At 44.5% G+C, this 15681-nt stretch overlaps 1 protein-coding gene across 6 annotated transcripts in view; it reads left to right on the forward strand.

Moving 5' to 3' along the window:
* TLN2 (talin 2) overlaps window positions 1–15681 on the forward strand; it is a 1094076-nt gene that overhangs the window by 285628 nt on the left and 792767 nt on the right. The window lies entirely within an intron of this gene.

Below are 15681 nucleotides of genomic sequence, written 5' to 3' on the forward strand. Positions count from 1 at the left end.
GAGAAAGATCTCCCACCCGCCGTGGAGCGGCGGGTGCGAGGGACGGCAGCAAGTGCGATGCCAGCGTAGCGGAGGGGGCGGGTGGGGACGTAGAAGCTGAGGCGTCTGTTGAGGTATTCCGGTCCCTTGTTGTGGAGGGCTTTGTGTGCGTGGGTGAGAAGACGGAAGGTGATCCTTTTGCTGACTGGGAGCCAATGCAGGTGTCTCAGGTGGGCGGAGATGTGGCTGTTGCGGGGTACGTCGAGGATGAGGCGGGCCGAGGCGTTTTGGATGCGTTGCAGGCGGTTTTGGAGTTTGGCTGTGGTCCCGGCGTAGAGGGTGTTGCCGTAGTCCAGGCGGCTCGTGACGAGGGCGTGGGTCACGGTTTTTCTGGTGTCGGCGGGGATCCAGCGGAAGATCTTACGGAGCATGCGGAGAGTGAGGAAGCAGGCGGAGGACACGGCGTTGACTTGCTTGGTCATGGTGAGAAGAGGGTCTAAGATGAAGCCGAGGTTGCGGGCGTGGTCTGCGGGGGTCGGTGCGGTGCCGAGGGCCGTGGGCCACCAGGAGTCGTCCCAGGCGGACGGGGTGTTGCCGAGGATGAGGACTTCCGTTTTTTCAGAGTTCAGCTTTAGGCGGCTGAGCCTCATCCAATCTGCGACGTCCTTCATACCCTCTTGTAGGTTGGTCTTGGCGCTGGCGGGGTCCTTGGTGAGGGAGAGTACAAGTTGGGTGTCGTCGGCGTAGGAGGTGATGATGATGTCGTGCTTGCGTACGATGTCGGCGAGGGGGCTCATGTAGACATTGAAGAGTGTCGGGCTGAGCGATGAGCCTTGAGGTACGCCGCAGATGATCTTGGTGGGTTCTGAGCGAAACGGAGGGAGGTAAACTCTTTGGGAGCGGTTAGCGAGGAAGGAGGCGATCCAGTCCAGGGCCTGGCCTTGGATCCCGGTGGAGCGTAGGCGGGTGATTAGGGTGCGGTGACAGACGGTGTCAAAGGCAGCCGACAAATATTGAGTCCTTGCTTGTTTTCATGTTGGTTTGGACGCAGCTACTTCATTTTGTGTTTATCACAAGGTGTGCTTGCATTTGGAACTGGGTGACAGCTAGGATGGCCACTCAACACCACGTAATTAATGACATGGTTTCCAGTCCAGGACTTTTGTCAGATAGGCCAGTGATTTCCGGGTGTTCAAGTGACCTTCCATTGAATTTATTAGAATAGCACACCTGGAATTGCTGATTTGTAGAAGAAAAGGAAAGGACTGGTGACAGTTTCTGTAAAGACTTGGAGTGAGGTGGCAACTACAGTGAGAACAGTACCCTCAGATGTCATCCCATGAAGGTTCTGATGATGAGATACTTTCTAGGGAACCAAGAGCATCTACACAGAACCCGCTGAAAATATTTATTCACTTTAAACTCAAAGACCTTTCTAGTATGTTATGTTTTTTGTATTCGTGAAGCGCACTATCACCCAGGAGGGTATCCTGGCACTGAGCAGGTGTGTACGTGCCTAGCCATGCCTATAGGTTGGTTCATTGGAAACCCAGGTCTTCACCTACTTGCAGAATTCAAGAAGAGACGAAGAGACTCTGATTGTAGAGCAAGCAGGAGGATGTGCCGAGCTTTAGGAGCGATGTAAGCAAACGCTTGTCCTCTTGAGCGAGCTCTGTGTATGCTGGGGATGTGTGCAAGTAGGAGGGGTGAAGCTGAAGGGGTGTGGAGAACGCAGACATTTATCAAAGACCCACCAGTGGGTTGTGACCCACAGTTTGGGATTCACTGCTCTAAATAATTTAATATTCCCAAAATCGCAACCTAAGCACCATTTAGGGCTGTTCAGACACTCTTGCAATACATAACCAACTCAGACCCATAGTCATGTATGGGATGAAAAAGAGTTCAAGTTAGTGAATGTTATTCCTCAATTTAATGTAATCAAATCTTTGAAGAGTCTTCATTTGAAATGTAATTTACCACATTCATGTTTGTATATATACTTAAACGTGTGCTCCTTTATTCATGTTCAGCATCTTGTTGGTTTACGCCGTGGTTCTCATTTTCAAGTTAACCTTCTACTAGGATGAAACACTACCAGTGCATTTTATCAAGAATCTATCTAAAACTTTTAAAAGTCACATATGGATCTTGGGCTTGATAAAATAGATGTGTCTTCTCTGATGTTACACAGGAAATGTGTTACTACTTGTGTGGGAAAAACCCATTTTTAAACTCCTTAACTTAAACTGCTCTACCTGTATCCAATGTTTGTTGAAGTTCAGCGAAGTAATTTGTGATTTAGGGCCAGATGTAGCAAGCGGTTTTGCCCATTCTGTGCCTATGGGAAAATGTGTTCGTACATATGGCCCTATGTCTTTTGTACACTCACTAACATTTTTAGAAAGAGATTTTTTTTTTTTTTTACAAATTGCTAACATGCCAACTGAGACATTGTCACAAATTTTACTTGTTCTTTAGGTGGGATTACCATTTGGATGTGCTTTTTATTTTTATTTAGTTGGTATTTCTGTAGCAAGATTTGGAGGGCTAACTGCCCTTAGTGCAGCAGATGCAGTGGCACCACGGCTCCGGGGCACACGGAACCCCAGTTCTTGCTGTATTTCACAGTTCAGACAGTGGCCATGGGGCCCATTTCCTTCCTTGCACTAGGGCCCCTGTCACGCTGGCTATGTCACAGGCAAGTATTGGTATTGTTCAAGCATAGCTTGGTCCCAAATCAAGAAATGGTTGGCGATACAGTGCCTCTTTAAATGTTACAGAGCGGTCTTATTAGGGTCGCAGGCAAAGCGCTCTGTCCCTGGTGTAATCTCTCTATGGGCTTTTAGCCACGTCCATGGACTTGGTTGGTTTGTGGGTTTGCCTTTTACAGTTCGCTTCATTTCATTAGTGGAAGGCATGCATACGTCATGCCTTTTCTGGTGTTTAGCCCTCCTCGAGCGCACCGGCCAATCACTGAAAACATACAATGCTCCATGTTTTCCATATGGTTTCTGGGCTACTTTTTCTCTTTATTTCACAGGCAACGCGATCCTGCTGGGCAGTTTTTGAGCGCTTTGCATGACATCGACCTTGGCTAATTGCACTTTTGACGGTTACGTAGATAGTTGCACTTTTGCCGATATGTTTCACTGCAAGCGAATTTCTGTTTCCTTTTGTGTGTCTTCGTCACGCTTAATGGTGGTCGTGGGCTCGCTTAGGTGAAACTGTTTTACGTTTCAGTTTATGTGGCAAGAAAAGTCCTGTTAGGAGTTTAAAACGTGAATAGCTCTAACTCGAGCAAACGCGAAACTAGTTGCATTGTAAATATTTGTTTTGTTTTAGTCAGTAGTTCGCTCCTTAGCTTTTGCTCAACTCAGAAACTTTTCAGGAAGTAGTTGTGTAGTTCACCGTGCCTGAGTATGACTTATTTACATAAATCGAGTCTATGAACAAGCATGGTTTACTTCTGAAAAATCTTCAGTTAGCCACTTCAAAGGCTGGAGTCAGAAACAGTTCTCATAAACAGTGGTGGGTATGGTGGCTCTGGGGACCAATGCACCCACTTCAGATATTAGTGTTTGATCTCCTGGCCAAAGGTTCGAATTCTCGTGGGTCAATTGAGCCTTTCATCATTCTGAGGTAGATAAAATGAGTGCCATCGAGTTCGGTAAAAGTAAACAGAGACCAAAGGGTGAACGCGCATCTTGCAAATATATATGTTCTGTTGTGTCATATTATGTTATTTTGTAAATGCTTGGCGAATCAAGCGTGGAAAATCGCCAGGAGTTCATACCTACATTTGGTGAAAGAGCCGACTCTTGCTAGAAAAAGTTTTAAGAACTAGGCCTATTATGTACTACATTTTCGTTCAGTCACTGCTGAATACGAGGATGCCTTGAATTGTTAAATGTTCCGAGAAATCTTGCAGCGTTAAGAAACATTGGCAAATCCAATAGGTCTGTCCGTGTCTGTCAGCATGTTGGCTTTAACTGCATCATGTTCCGTTTTGTCATGGTTTTTATATAACTGGATTTTTTTAGGAAGCTGATGGCCTCTTGCCAGAACAGACAAAAAATGTTTTTAGTCTTAAAAACTCAAATTGCCATAGTAGTGCTTAGCTTCTTGGAGTTGAAGTGATTTGTTTAACTACACTGCAGAGTTCGCTTGATGCCTTTGTGTTAAAAATGTTGGTAGAAAGTGAATTTTCATTACCTTTAAGACACAAAGTTGAGGATTAGAGTGAGCAACATGTTGGATCCCTGTCAACATATGTCACGAATTTCACATCTGCAGCCAAAGTGCTTGGAAACGAGCGGGTTTCTCTTTGTAGTGAATAGTCATTCTCACGCGTTCCCCTTCCACTGTTACCTTCACAGCTGAAAATGTTGATTTTTGAGGAAAACACACTGGCCAAGAAAGTCATGCTTTTGATTCCGCACGCTTTTTTTGTGGCTCTGACATTTAATCTACTATTATGCACGGCTCGTAAACTCTGGCGGTTGCTGAGAGGCCACGGCTGTGAAACCCGGAAAGATGCATCCTCTCACCAGCGCCACTAATACCGTGCAGTATTCAATCCAGGGGTATTCAAGTGCCCCCAGAGCGAGGGAAGGGTGGGCTGTCTCCCCCTCGCCCTCCTGGCTGGAATTTGACCTGAAAGGGGGGGGGGTTTACCATGTATGCCACGGCAAACAGCGACAACACATTTTTCTATCGCGCCTTTTTTAGACAGCGGTTCATGCCATACTTCATGAACGGTGGGGGCGGAACCCGGAGCACGAGGACAAGGGACGTTGAGGTGTTGGGAACCGCCCCCCCAAGGATACAGGTGAAGTACGGTTCACCTGTGTGGTCCAACGGTGTTCGGGACGCAGGAGGATCCTTGGATGTGTCGTTATCGTGATTTATGACAGGATTGAATTTTGATTTACAGGAAATGTTTTTTATGATTTGTGATTTTAAGTAATTGTCATTTGTAAATAAAATTATTCTAATGCCAAAAACAATCAGACTCTGTCGGTCTTCGTTTGGCGGGTGTCGGGGCGGGGGCCTACTGGAGGCATCCGGGTACTATGACAGAGCGCCTCCCCAATTGGGGGGGTGCGGCGCTTAGTGCCCGGGGCCGCCGTGGCCCGAGCCCTGTACGCTAGTCTTACGTTTTCTGGCCTTGGCACTTCCGGAGGCCGCACGTGTAACTTCCGGCCGCCTGCGCCGCCCCCTCCATTGGGGGGTATTAAAGTGCCCCCCAGATCAGGCCTCAGCCTTTTTAGTGGAGACGGCGTGGGCGGCACGGCCAGTGAACGGCGTTACCCACCCTCCCATCCCTTTAGACATGAGATTTAGGGTAAGGTGTGAGGGGGAATAGTAGGCGGGAAATGAGATAATACATTCACCCTAAGCAACAGAAGGGTACCCAAGGCAGGGTACCCTGGATAACACCGAAGGTAGGATCCTGCAGTCCTGAATCAACCGGTGGATGTACACACCAGCTTGGGGGTTAGGGTGCCCAGATCGCTGGGGTGGGCACGGGGCTCCCGCTCCTGGCCACCCTGTTGCACCCCCACAGCAGCTTGGTGTTGGGGTGGGGGCGGAACCCGGAGCACGAGGACAAGGGACGTTGAGGTGTTGGGAACCGCCCCCCCAAGGATACAGGTGAAGTACGGTTCACCTGTGTGGTCCAACGGTGTTCGGGACGCAGGAGGATCCTTGGATGTGTCGTTATCGTGATTTATGACAGGATTGAATTTTGATTTACAGGAAATGTTTTTTATGATTTGTGATTTTAAGTAATTGTCATTTGTAAATAAAATTATTCTAATGCCAAAAACAATCAGACTCTGTCGGTCTTCGTTTGGCGGGTGTCGGGGCGGGGGCCTACTGGAGGCATCCGGGTACTATGAACCACTGCGTTTGGGTGACTGGGCAGTTACTTAGCCAGTCATTTACTGGAGTTCAAAGGTCACGGTTGAATGTGGTACACCCTGACACAGCAGCCTGCTGGCAGGCGGGACATAATAGAAAAGTTATCATTAATGCATCATGCACTCAACTTTTGATCATTGTTCATCAAGAGATCAGTTGAAGTTGCGACTTTTTGTCTGTTTTTCCTTATTTGGGGTACATCCCCTGCAGATTCTAGACTTAACTCGCCAAACAGCCTGATTGTCCTTGCTATTATTCTCTGCCATGGGGGGTGCTGTGCAGCATGGCTAAAAAACATTGACAGAGCCAGTAGGTGCCAAAGGTACGACCTGATAGTTTTGCTAATGCTTGTTAAGTTTAGCCATACAAATATGTGCCTTGGGACTCATTTTAGTGCACCCTGATAGCATTTTCAAGGCTTACATCCATTACTACACATGAGCATGTGAAATGTTGTAGTGGAATTTTGTAAGACCTTTGGTTTCCCTCACTAACCTAAACGGTAGTGTTTAAATTCCCGAAACCACCTGTCGTAGAAAGTCTGTTCCAGTGCATAGTTCTACTGTCTGAGAAACACGTGGTACGCACTCCAAACAGGGGCAGCAGCCGCGAAAGGTCTATTCAGTTGCTTACCCCAAAACTATTTGCCATCTTGTTTGTGCAAATGTGGGGGCGGGAGGTGTTTGGATTGTTGTTCTGTTGTGAGCTATTTGCGTCAGTAACTTGTGCTTCATTCAAGTCTCTTGATCAAATGAGTCACAATTGGGCTTTAATCTAAGAGGGCGACCTATTGTTCTGTGGGATTTGTCCGTGTCTGACCCTTTCTTTTTATCCCCCTGTTGCTCCCTCGGTTCTATGTTTAGTATTTATCGACTGCCTACTCAACTGGTCACTTTGATTGTAAGGTCTTGCTTACAGCATCTGATCATGATGCCCAGTTTGAAACTGTCCAGTGCCTTCTGATGACCCCCTGGGTTGTTGGGTGTATATCCCAACCACTGTTGTCACTCAAGATGCAGTGCCTAGATGAAGACCTGCATGTGGAGTCCACGTGGTCCTCCACAACAGATGACGTGGGCGTTAGAGTAGCAACTGAAAGTCAGAATAGACGCACTTGAGTAACAGGTTGCAGATGTGCAGCGTTGTAGTTGTGTTTGGATGAGGGAGTTTGATGCAGTTTTAAAAGTGCCTTACCGATTGAATCATTTAATTGGAGACTGACAGCCAGAAGAGTTAGTCGAGTTTAGAAGTTGAAATCCCCGCTACTTTTTTTTGAGGAGCGAGGATTGTTTCTTTCTATAGAGCACCAGGGGCCCACAAGAGGAGGACACTGCTGCCTTTGGGAACTCACGATCTTGTGAACCCTGGTCCACCAATGCTCTCCGCATAGTCAGGGTCGAGGTGCAGTGTGGCTTTCTGATAAGAAATGTAATAGGAGACATCATGTTATCTAGTAATTGGGCCCTACTCCACACCCATGTCCTTGCAGAACGGTGCCCATAAATTGATTTCCCACGCCAGGAACCCTGTGCTGGGCATGATGGTTAGTTCCCCCTCCCCTATACGGTCCTCAGATGGATGTGTAGAGCAGTGCATTTGCTGCTGTCCCGTATGGAGTTTAGGGCAAGAATCGTCCCTACGAAAGCAGGTGCTTTGTGGCGCCTCTTCGTGGTTTGCCTCTCTTTGACAACCATTTTTCTGACAAGGAAGAGAGTTTGGATCCATTGCTCAATGCATATATGGATACTGTAGTGTCACCACTAGGGCTGAAACGGAGCAGTGCATTTCCTCACTGCGCATAACTCCAGGCCCTGCCAGGAGCAATCAGAGGATTCAGTGGCCATTGAACAGGTTCTCGGATAATCTGTAAATACAGTCCATGCCCTCAGGTCATTGTTCCCAGGGTGAAGAGTAAATAGTATTCCAGTACTGAGGGTAGTGGTGGGCAACAGCCTCACACACTCTAGTAACCTCCTCATTTCCCTGGTCTCTCCTGTGCTCTGTTTGTATGGGGATAAGTGCCTTCTCCCTTTATCAATGGAAGTGCGCCTTCTTTGTGACCTCTGTGTGTGGAAGGGAACTTCCCAAAGCTCAAAAGTAACAGCACTATTCGGGAACAAGAGGCTAAGCTGCAAATGAAAAACAGTGCAGAGACACCACTTCCGTCCCACAATGCACCCGCTGTCAAATTGTTTTCCATCCCACAATGCACCGTCAAATTGTTCGGGCGTGTGAATAAATGAATGTGCAGCGTATGTTCAGGTGCAGGGTAGTTTGAACTCAGTGTCCTGGCTGGTTACATTATAGTTGAAATCATTGACCGCGACCGAAAGAGTAAACAGCTTCTCAGGTGACTGGGCCTGCTCTGCGAGTCTGTTGGGTGACAGGTTCAAGCCTACTCAACCCAGCTGCCAATTTCTGACCGCTGTCATTAATATTGATTATTGGAATTAGTAATAGCCTTACCTTAGAATTAGAGCTGTGTGGCAACTTGTGTTTTTGGATGTTTCCTTGAAAAGCAGCGTAGACCCCCCCCCTCTAGAAACTATTCTACATACCACTGCCGCCCTACTAGTTAAGGATGCCAAGAAACCCGACCATGGCACGCTTGCCCGGAAAGGACTTCACTGGCTCCCTCTTGATGCTAGAATCCCCTACAAAACAGGTTGCATCATCGGCTTAGCCTTAGACCTAGGCTTCCCAAGTTATCTGAAAGAACATCATCTCATCACAGGAGGGAAAAGAAATACCGGAAGCAAATCCAAATTGATCTTGGGAGAATTGAAAGAAAATAAATCCAAAGATCGGTCTAAGCCTTTTCGTGGCTAGCACCAAGATTCTGGAGCCGTCTGCCTGAAAACCTGAGATTTAATGCTAACTTGCTCTCCTGTAGGAGAAAGTTGAAAATCTGTTAATTAAGATTATGGTTCAAAGACTCACCCTGCACCCTAAACTAATTTACCAATAACCTACAACGCCCCTACAACTTATTGTTGTTCATGTTTATCTGACATTGGACCAGCTTTCATCTATTTTCGTTTCACGTGAAACACACGCTTGCCCCTGCAGTTTGGTCCGGGGTATGCAAATATGAATTAATAAAAATACAATTGTTTACCCAGTGCTTTCCATTTTCAAGATTTACTCAAAAGTACTCTATGCAAATAATAGAAGAAAGAGTGGATCACTAACATCCTTTGCAGCTCTATTTATGGGCCCGCACCCTCTAACAGATTTGTAAGCAGGATACAATATAAAATTGACATTCATCCTGCAGACTTTGAGCGTCGATTCATTCTTCCTAAATTGTGGAATCTTGGTTGTGAAAAAATGACATTAGACTGCTGGATTTAATTTGCCATGTTCTGTATACCTTCATTTAATTGTACATTTGCTGTCATTTTGTCACGCCTCCTTTTTTTTAATACTTCTTCAATGGAGTTTGTAATTTGATGTCTCAGGACTTTTTAGGTCTGGCTACTAATAGGTTTGAGTCGTAAAAAGACCTCATGACATCAAGTCCTCGAAAAAATATAATAGGAAGCAGTATAGAGAGATAAAGGGCTTATTTATGGACAGTCATCTCCAGCCTGTAACTTTCATGTGTTTTACATGTTTTGCCATCAGGGCTTTTTGTGGATAGTTATTTTGTAATATTTGTGTTCAGATTACTTTTGAGGGTGGTAAATCAAGTGGTGCTTTGGTTAGACTGCAGAAGCTATTTGACATGTAGCTTGCAATCCCGAGCCAGTATGCGTGCTTTGACATATTTACTTTACTGACCTAACATTTTCATTGCATGTTTATGGCTTGTTTAGGAAGTGCATGCTGTTTGCCGTAGCCTGTCATAAATACACATTGCTGTTTGCTAACCCTAGTGGAGCTTTCTGGTTTTACTCCGATATCATGATACCATGATGTTGGATTTGTCATTTTTGTTCACAAAGTTAAAACATATGAGCACAGACTTTCTTGACAGTGCAACAAAGTTGCTGTTGTTTTTTTTTGTCAAATGTATTTACTATGCGATATTTTGCTGCATACGTCTTTCACGTTCACCACTTAAAATGCGGAATGTTTTACACTTTCTGTAGGTTACAGCGTATCTCTACTTATACAGCCAATTCAGCGAAGGGTCCTTGTTCCGTGCTGCCGCATTGTTATACCCCAAGATGTTCCTTATTAAGTTATTTTATTTTTAGGACAGCTGGGGGCATGGCACACAAAGTGGCCTAGCTAGTATCCATGCATTCCTTACCAAAAGTCAGACCTGTTGGCTTTGCCAGTACTTGATTAATTCTCGATGTTAGAAAGGATGCTCTGTTTTGTTTGATTTACCAACTTTATATGTTTTGCCAGCCTATGGACATTAAGTTGTATCACAATATTGGATACACAGCAGGTGTCAAACTTTGTAGCAAGTTTACAGTTTAGTTATTTTTATGTTTCTTCTGTGTTATCATCAATTAATGCACTATTGGATATTGTGTTTGTCCTTTGGTAAAGTATTTGGAAACCAGTCGTATGTGGTGACTGGAGAGCTCTGTAAAAGTTCAAGCAAGTTATTTTTACACTGGTAAATCTAAGGCGTTATGTAACATTTCTGCCTAAATTTAGATGACCAAATCCCATTGGATACTGATAATGGGGCCTTGGTTTTGTATTAGGTGCCTGGGACACAGACATTTTAACGATTCCAAAATGTAACAGTGCTTATATGTTAGCACTGATGATCCTTACACAGAGGCATTGGTATTGTGACATATTTAACCCAGTGTTGGGTCAGTAACAGCCTAAAATCATAAAGTCTGAATACAGTCACATCTGAGTTCCTATTGAACCCCAACGCCGTTTGTTTAGGTATTTGCATTAGTGCTCAAAGCAGAATCATGCTTCGAGGGCAAATGCCAGGGGTTTGCTCCCTAATGTTTCAGGGGGTGAAACCACACATACATCACAGGAGCAAGTAGCATACATATACAGCTTGTGTATGCGAGAATGGGGATTAACATATGCTATTAACACGTCATTCCCTATTTAGAAGTGACAGACAGGTAATCTGGTGCAGAATGCACACCTGCTAATTTGTGAACCCTGCACTGTTGTGCAATTTCCGTCTGATTTTTGCCGGCGTGTTTGGGCTGAGCAAAGATTGGGGGGTGGGGAGTGTAATTCCCAAGGGCCTCATTTCAGGCTCATGATACACCTGTAGTGTAAGTCCTAGAGAGAGCACTCTCAAACCCCACAGTTCTGAGCTGCGTCAACCTCGCCTGCTATTAACCCCCCAGAAAGCCATTCTGCAATAAAGCAGGTTCCTTTATTGCAGCCATCATAGGACGTAGGCATTAGGTCTTGAAGCGGGAAAGTGAAGTCTATTTACCAAGCGCTGCACATCACCGTGACACATCTATAAAGTAATTCCACTCGAGCTTCACCTCTGAGGTGAAGCAGGTTAACCAGACTAGCATTTGTGAGGGCACGCGGTGCATTAGAAGAGTGCACCTGTCCAAGGCAATCTCCAAGTCCCAGTGAGATTTTCAGCTTCTGACTCTATCCAGTTATCCTTTTTCTTATAGTGTGACCTAGTCTTTAATCCAGCGTATTCTATTTTTAGATAATTATCTTCTTTAGAGAAAAACAGAGCTGTGCACTTACATCTTATGCAAATACCTCTGATTAACGCGCGATCTAAAAGCGTAAATGTAGTCTTAATTACAGGGTTTGAGATGGCAAGAATGGAAGCGAGTAGGAAAGGCAGGCGATATAATGCAATGTTACCTTGATATTATTTTCAATTTGAGCTTTTTCGGGTTACATGAAGGAGCTTTACCTTTTTCCATTCATACCTACCGTTCCCACAATCCTTTTCTAGGATTCTTTAAAATTTTTGCATTTTTTTTTACAATGCTTAGAAGCCAATTTAGGTAGATTACCTAGTTTCGTCATAAGCGTCTCTTTCTATTTCCTTTAACCATTCCTTAGAATTATTATTTTGCCATTGATGGATACCTTTGTAATGTTGTGTCTGTTCCACTTAGCCCGAGATATGTTTCGTGTTTGAAATTATTTGAGAATTTGAGCTAGACGAGCATATTTGAGGATCTCACTACTAACAAAACTTTCAATTAGGCATGAATTCAACAAATTTATGGTCATTTACAACTCCTGTGTCAATAACCTTGTTGTTTGTTCGGAATGTTCAATAGTGTAAAAGTCTAGTAAAGGGATGCAGCACTGACTTAATGAGTGATTGATTCTTGTAAGCAGTCAATTACTTTTTAATACTTTGTGCATGCTGCCTTTTATTTTCAAAGACTCTAGGTACATGAATGACTCAATCACTGTCTCTGGAGTTTCCTTGTGTTGCTCTTTATTTTTCTGAGTCTCGTATAGTTTTGTACTTGGTATGATGAATGTCAGCAAGTTTTCATTTTTTATGATGTCCCATACTGCTGAATTTGAAGGATGTTTGCAAATGTATTGCTTTCCCATTGTCTTTGACTTTCATAGGTCAATTCATATAAAGACATGGTTCTGTAGATTTTAGTTTTTGCATATAGTCTTGTGTAGCTTTTTGTATGATGTTGCCTTTCTGTCCGGATTTATCCTTCAATAAATTATGTTTCAAATACATACACACAAACCAGTCCGGATCCAAATTTAAAAGAAAGGCCACATATTTTCATAAAGGTATGTTAATTCCCTAAGATATGATACCTTATTTACTGAGAATTTTTTTTTTTTGCGGTTGTCGCTTTCAGCCTGTCTTGGTGTTGTAATGCCTAAGTAAGGTACTTCCTTGAAGTTCCCTTTCTGAATATATTTTAATATTACTTTCAAGATTATCTTAACACTAGACATTTTACCGTATATTTAGATCATGAATATCAAATGTATTTTTTCCATCAATGTGGCATCATCTTTCTCTTGGCTCTGTGATGAATGGTTACACATTACAGCATACATCTATATTATTTAGTCTCCACCTGTATTTGAGCTAGTTTACAGTTTTGTTTGCCAGTCAGTAGTTCTTCCAGTACTGTACATGGTGTGACAAGAGGAGACACACTTGCCTTGTGCCTTCCTGTATCACACATTTTTCCACCGAGTTGGAATAGTACAAGGCGTGATGAAGGGTGAAAGCTACGCTAGAGAACGCATCACCAAAGATGTGGTTGACTTTGTTTTTGAATTTCTATTGTTTTTGTCCAAGCAGGATAAACTATTGTACCCCTCCCCATATTTTTCCCTTTTCATGCAGCTGTCCTCCTTAGCGGCCTCCTAGCTATTACCCTCCTCCTTCGGCAGCCAACTACATAGTCAACCATTTACACTTTTTATAAACATTTTGTTGAATTACCTTAATGATGTCCTATGTAAAACTCATTTACCTCCTTACAAAGGGACCTGTCACCAGACCGATGCAATGGTTCTTTAAACATCACAATCAGTCACTTCTTTCTGGCTGAAACTGACTTGGTGTCTGCACATCTCCACCTACGGTACCTATTTTAAAAGCACATTTGTCTTTCCCAGCACTGCTATCAAGAGTTACATAACAGGGCACTTCACGAATTGCTAGACCATGTGATACAAGCCCACATCTTGAATTTAATTAAGAACAACTTGGTTTTGACCAAACATTTTTATGCACCTGATTTTAATAATGGATGCTAAGTCGGTTTTGTGTTGGGAATTTTGCTTTAGTTTCACTGTTTGTGCTACTTTATTTTAATAATTCATTTTTTGGGTAGAGTCTGTCAGATTTGGTAGATGGCTTTTCTGTTATTATGATTTCTATTTATTTTTCAGCACATGGACGATTTCATGCATCATTCTTGTAATCTGCTTTCAAAACGTAAATTGCCTTATCATTTTCGCACAGCTTGGTATCTTTCCGTGTCCAAATGTAATTTACAGTTTTTATTTATTCCCCAACTGTATTTCAAACAGGTGGACGCTCAACAGACTTGTAACATTTTTGTCTGTAGATCATTAACAACAGCTTTTCTTTTTCTTCCAAGCGAGCCTAATTTCTCATATTTCTATGGTGGCGGATTTATTTCATCACGTGTTGCTGTCAGTTAGTTTGGGTTTATTCAGTGACAAAAGGAAAATATTAATTTTTCTGTGGCCTGATCACATTTTGTTTCGGTAATGCAGAATTGCTTAACTTTTACATGCACCCTTTGGCAGAGCTGTTATATCACATGGGCACACATTTTTTAAATGTATGTCGATGACAGATGTCTCAAAATTGTGGCACAGGCCCACACTCCACATCCATGCTTGCTAATACTCTGACAGTGTCACGGTGGAGGATGTGAAAACATTATTTCAAGTTAAATCCTGGAAAAACAGAGTAGTGGCTTGCTGTCCTTAAAATTAATCCTAATTGTTTCTTGCCCTACTGGCACTTCCTGGGTTCCTGCAACATCCACTCAGAATCTAGGGATAGATATTGATTACAATCTTAATGCTGAACCTCAAGTAGCCAACCTCTCTCAACTCCGCATTTTTTAAAGAAAAAAACTCTAAACAATATATTTCCTTTCCTGCAGAGTAAACTTAATAGTGAGTGCCATTCACTCAAAAATCGATTATGGTAATGCAGAGCTTCTAGCTGGACATAAAAGGCATCTGATCCGACTGCAACTGGTTCAACATGCCACACCTTGCTTTATGTGTGATGTAAAGAACCATGGCTTCATGACTGCGGCAGTGTGAGAGGTGCACTGGCTCTCATCTCATGCCCTAGTCCTCTTCAAAGCCATTACCTCCCGTCCCTCCCTCACCTTCCTTTCCAACCAATGAGGCCTCCTGCCTCCCCCTAGACCCTCCCTTCCCCTTTTAAACCCCCCCCCCCTTCTGTTCTTTTTGTCTAGCCCATGCTAGACGTTCCCTTTTTCTTACCTTCATGGCGGGGCCTGGGGGTCATCGGTGGAGGCACTCCTCTGGACGTGGAGCTCCGCGAGGAGGGCTGCGGCCGGGCGCGTCTTGGCTGAGCAGGCGGGGCTGCTCGTAAAGGACGTGCTGGGAGGTGGCTGACGGGGTCGGGCGGCTCTCTGTGGCTGGGGCGTCGTGTTCCGGATTTCTGCGCCGCGGAGCCGCGGAGAGATGCCGGAGAGCATTTTTTGGGTTCTGTGAGGTAGGACGGGCGTTCTGCCCGCAGTTTTGTGGACAATGCTTAATTTTTTTGACCTTTAGAAGGATTGGTGGATGGCTGTTGAGGGAGGTCTGGGACCTATATATTGGGAGTGTTTTTAGGTTAATGGCAGTGTGTTTGGTTGCTATCATGCCTAAAGCTCCAGCTAAAAGACGTAGGATTGTTTCTTCTTCCTCCTCAGAGGAGGAGGGTGCTGCTGGCGTTTCCACCCCTGGGGCTCCCAGTTTCAGGGTGGTAGTGCTGCACCCCTCATGTCCAGCGAGGAGGTGCAGGAGATGATCGAGGTGGCTGTTTCCAGGGCTCTTCAAGCGGGGTTGGCCAGGCCTGGTCAATCTAAAGTTGCCCATACTTCTGCATCGGCAGGGAAGTCCTCCTCAGATAGTGAGGAAGGGGAGGCTCCATCTACGTCCTCTGGGGGTAAATATGTCTCCAGAGAGGAGATGTGGGATGTGATGGCACATGTACGGGACAATTTGGGTTTTCCGGTGTTTCAACCTTCAAACTCTGACTCTCACTTATTTCCACAATATCAGACGCCTTCTAAATTTGCCATGCCTTTTCAGGGACCTGTGAAGGATATGGTGTTTCGAGAATGGAAGGATGTGGATAAG

This window comes from Pleurodeles waltl, chromosome 3_1 (assembly GCF_031143425.1).
Source record: "Pleurodeles waltl isolate 20211129_DDA chromosome 3_1, aPleWal1.hap1.20221129, whole genome shotgun sequence".
Classification (NCBI taxonomy): Eukaryota; Metazoa; Chordata; class Amphibia; order Caudata; family Salamandridae; genus Pleurodeles; species Pleurodeles waltl.